Consider the following 5,188-nt stretch of genomic DNA (forward strand, 5'->3'; position numbering starts at 1 on the left):
GCAGGGCTAGCCTAAATCAAAGTCGAAAGTTTGACTTTTCTAATTAAATCCGCGAGCCTGCGTCCTTCTCGTCCCCTAAGATCAGCTTCTCGTCCCCTAAACCGCCATTTCGGGAAAAGGCCGTTAAAGTGTACTTCGGGCTAACCGGGGAAGACAAAGCTTGGGATTCGGGTAATTCAGTACCTCTCCTCACAGATTGTAAAATTTGATGAGGTTCGAACCAAGCAAAGTGTGAAAAAGTGAATAAAGAAAAAGACAATGTCCTTCTCGTCCCCTAAGAAGAGCTTCTCGCCCCCCTAAGCCATTTTTTCGATTTCGAGCAATCGAGTTGAAATTTTACACAGACCTAGATCCAGTCAAGAGAACAAAAAAAGGTAAATGCCATTTCGAGATATTTCCAAAAACGCGGCCTCCATCTTGGAAAATGGCGGATTTCGTCCCCAGCGACCAGCACCTACGCCCCTAAACAAGCGTTGAAACTGGCTCCAGCCGGTGAATCGCGCTAACGCCTAACTCAGGGTGGTAGGTGAAGGAGGCTGGAAGACAACGTGACGGTAAAGTAAGCAGTGGGTGTAGGATTCGAGTCACGGGAAACGTTTGATTCTCCATTTGAAATGCATGAAAAATGCTAAATTTTAACGGTTTTTCAAGTTTCAACGGAAAATCCAGTTTTGGCGCGAAACTCATAATATCGGTGGGAGGGAAGCTGCATCATTCCCCTACACGAAAATATGCAGGGCTAGCCTAAATCAATGTCGAAAGTTTGACTTTTCTAATAAAATCCGCGAGCCTGCGTCCTTCTCGTCCCCTAAGATCAGCTTCTCGTCCCCTAAACCGCCATTTCGGGAAAAGGCCGTTAAAGTGTACTTCGGACTAACCGGGGAAGACAAAGCTTGGGATTCGGGTAATTCAGTACCTCTCCTCACAGATTGTAAAATTTGATGAGGTTCGAACCAAGCAAAGTGTGAAAAAGTGAATAAAGAAAAAGACAATGTCCTTCTCGTCCCCTAAGAAGAGCTTCTCGCCCCCTAAGCCATTTTTTCGATTTCGAGCAATCGAGTTGAAATTTTACACAGACCTAGATCCAGTCAAGAGAACAAAAAAAGGTAAATGCCATTTCGAGATATTTCCAAAGACGCGGCCTCCATCTTTGAAAATGGCGGATTTCGTCCCCAGCGACCAGCACCTACGCCCCTAAACAAGCGTTGAAACTGGCTCCAGCCCGTGAATCGCGCTAACGCCTAACTCAGGGTGGTAGGTGAAGGAGGCTGGAAGACAACGTGACGGTAAAGTAAGCAGTGGGTGTAGGATTCGAGTCACGGGAAACGTTTGATTCTCCATTTGAAATGCATGAAAAATGCTAAATTTTAACGGTTTTTCAAGTTTCAACGGAAAATCCAGTTTTGGCGCGAAACTCATAATATCGGGTGGGAGGGAAGCTGCATCATTCCCCTACACGAAAACATGCAGGGCTAGCCTAAAGCAAAGTCGAAAGTTTGACTTTTCTAATTAAATCCGCGAGCCTGCGTCCTTCTCGTCCCCTAAACCGCCATTTCGGGAAAAGGCCGTTAAAGTGTACTTCGGGCTAACCGGGGAAGACAAAGCTTGGGATTCGGGTAATTCAGTACCTCTCCTCACAGATTGTAAATTTTGATGAGGTTCGAACCAAGCAAAGTGTGAAAAAGTGAATAAAGAAAAAGACAATGTCCTTCTCGTCCCCTAAGAAGAGCTTCTCGCCCCCCTAAGCCATTTTTTCGATTTCGAGCAATCGAGTTGAAATTTTACACAGACCTAGATCCAGTCAAGAGAACAAAAAAAGGTAAATGCCATTTCGAGATATTTCCAAAAACGCGGCCTCCATCTTGGAAAATGGCGGATTTCGTCCCCAGCGACCAGCACCTACGCCCCTAAACAAGCGTTGAAACTGGCTCCAGCCGGTGAATCGCGCTAACGCCTAACTCAGGGTGGTAGGTGAAGGAGGCTGGAAGACAACGTGACGGTAAAGTAAGCAGTGGGTGTAGGATTCGAGTCACGGGAAACGTTTGATTCTCCATTTGAAATGCATGAAAAATGCTAAATTTTAACGGTTTTTCAAGTTTCAACGGAAAATCCAGTTTTGGCGCGAAACTCATAATATCGGGTGGGAATGAAGCTGCATCATTCCCCTACACGAAAACATGCAGGGCTAGCCTAAATCAAAGTCGAAAGTTTGACTTTTCTAATTAAATCCGCGAGCCTGCGTCCTTCTCGTCCCCTAAGATCAGCTTCTCGTCCCCTAAACCGCCATTTCGGGAAAAGGCCGTTAAAGTGTACTTCGGGCTAACCGGGGAAGACAAAGCTTGGGATTCGGGTAATTCAGTACCTCTCCTCACAGATTGTAAAATTTGATGAGGTTCGAACCAAGCAAAGTGTGAAAAAGTGAATAAAGAAAAAGACAATGTCCTTCTCGTCCCCTAAGAAGAGCTTCTCGCCCCCCTAAGCCATTTTTTCGATTTCGAGCAATCGAGTTGAAATTTTACACAGACCTAGATCCAGTCAAGAGAACAAAAAAAGGTAAATGCCATTTCGAGATATTTCCAAAAACGCGGCCTCCATCTTGGAAAATGGCGGATTTCGTCCCCAGCGACCAGCACCTACGCCCCTAAACAAGCGTTGAAACTGGCTCCAGCCGGTGAATCGCGCTAACGCCTCACTCAGGGTGGTAGGTGAAGGAGGCTGGAAGACAACGTGACGGTAAAGTAAGCAGTGGGTGTAGGATTCGAGTCACGGGAAACGTTTGATTCTCCATTTGAAATGCATGAAAAATGCTAAATTTTAACGGTTTTTCAAGTTTCAACGGAAAATCCAGTTTTGGCGCGAAACTCATAATATCGGGTGGGAGGGAAGCTGCATCATTCCCCTACACGAAAATATGCAGGGCTAGCCTAAATCAATGTCGAAAGTTTGACTTTTCTAATAAAATCCGCGAGACTGCGTCCTTCTCGTCCCCTAAGATCAGCTTCTCGTCCCCTAAACCGCCATTTCGGGAAAAGGCCGTTAAAGTGTACTTCGGGCTAACCGGGGAAGACAAAGCTTGGGATTCGGGTAATTCAGTACCTCTCCTCACAGATTGTAAAATTTGATGAGGTTCGAACCAAGCAAAGTGTGAAAAAGTGAATAAAGAAAAAGACAATGTCCTTCTCGTCCCCTAAGAAGAGCTTCTCGCCCCCTAAGCCATTTTTTCGATTTCGAGCAATCGAGTTGAAATTTTACACAGACCTAGATCCAGTCAAGAGAACAAAAAAAGGTAAATGCCATTTCGAGATATTTCCAAAGACGCGGCCTCCATCTTGGAAAATGGCGGATTTCGTCCCCAGCGACCAGCACCTACGCCCCTAAACAAGCGTTGAAACTGGCTCCAGCCGGTGAATCGCGCTAACGCCTAACTCAGGGTGGTAGGTGAAGGAGGCTGGAAGACAACGTGACGGTAAAGTAAGCAGTGGGTGTAGGATTCGAGTCACGGGAAACGTTTGATTCTCCATTTGAAATGCATGAAAAATGCTAAATTTTAACGGTTTTTCAAGTTTCAACGGAAAATCCAGTTTTGGCGCGAAACTCATAATATCGGGTGGGAGGGAAGCTGCATCATTCCCCTACACGAAAACATGCAGGGCTAGCCTAAAGCAAAGTCGAAAGTTTGACTTTTCTAATTAAATCCGCGAGCCTGCGTCCTTCTCGTCCCCTAAACCGCCATTTCGGGAAAAGGCCGTTAAAGTGTACTTCGGGCTAACCGGGGAAGACAAAGCTTGGGATTCGGGTAATTCAGTACCTCTCCTCACAGATTGTAAAATTTGATGGGGTTCGAACCAAGCAAAGTGTGAAAAAGTGAATAAAGAAAAAGACAATGTCCTTCTCGTCCCCTAAGAAGAGCTTCTCGCCCCCTAAGCCATTTTTTCGATTTCGAGCAATCGAGTTGAAATTTTACACAGACCTAGATCCAGTCAAGAGAACAAAAAAAGGTAAATGCCATTTCGAGATATTTCCAAAAACGCGGCCTCCATCTTTGAAAATGGCGGATTTCGTCCCCAGCGACCAGCACCTACGCCCCTAAACAAGCGTTGAAACTGGCTCCAGCCGGTGAATCGCGCTAACGCCTAACTCAGGGTGGTAGGTGAAGGAGGCTGGAAGACAACGTGACGGTAAAGTAAGCAGTGGGTGTAGGATTCGAGTCACGGGAAACGTTTGATTCTCCATTTGAAATGCATGAAAAATGCTAAATTTTAACGGTTTTTCAAGTTTCAACGGAAAATCCAGTTTTGGCGCGAAACTCATAATATCGGGTGGGAGGGAAGCTGCATCATTAACCTACACGAAAACATGCAGGGCTAGCCTAAATCAAAGTCGAAAGTTTGACTTTTCTAATTAAATCCGCGAGCCTGCGTCCTTCTCGTCCCCTAAGATCAGCTTCTCGTCCCCTAAACCGCCATTTCGGGAAAAGGCCGTTAAAGTGTACTTCGGGCTAACCGGGGAAGACAAAGCTTGGGATTCGGGTAATTCAGTACCTCTCCTCACAGATTGTAAAATTTGATGAGGTTCGAACCAAGCAAAGTGTGAAAAAGTGAATAAAGAAAAAGACAATGTCCTTCTCGTCCCCTAAGAAGAGCTTCTCGCCCCCCTAAGCCATTTTTTCGATTTCGAGCAATCGAGTTGAAATTTTACACAGACCTAGATCCAGTCAAGAGAACAAAAAAAGGTAAATGCCATTTCGAGATATTTCCAAAAACGCGGCCTCCATCTTGGAAAATGGCGGATTTCGTCCCCAGCGACCAGCACCTACGCCCCTAAACAAGCGTTGAAACTGGCTCCAGCCGGTGAATCGCGCTAACGCCTCACTCAGGGTGGTAGGTGAAGGAGGCTGGAAGACAACGTGACGGTAAAGTAAGCAGTGGGTGTAGGATTCGAGTCACGGGAAACGTTTGATTCTCCATTTGAAATGCATGAAAAATGCTAAATTTTAACGGTTTTTCAAGTTTCAACGGAAAATCCAGTTTTGGCGCGAAACTCATAATATCGGTGGGAGGGAAGCTGCATCATTCCCCTACACGAAAATATGCAGGGCTAGCCTAAATCAATGTCGAAAGTTTGACTTTTCTAATAAAATCCGCGAGCCTGCGTCCTTCTCGTCCCCTAAGATCAGCTTCTCGTCCCC

This window comes from Lepisma saccharinum, chromosome 25, assembly GCF_977018435.1.
Source record: "Lepisma saccharinum chromosome 25, izLepSacc3.1, whole genome shotgun sequence".
In the NCBI taxonomy this organism is placed as follows: Eukaryota; Metazoa; Arthropoda; class Insecta; order Zygentoma; family Lepismatidae; genus Lepisma; species Lepisma saccharinum.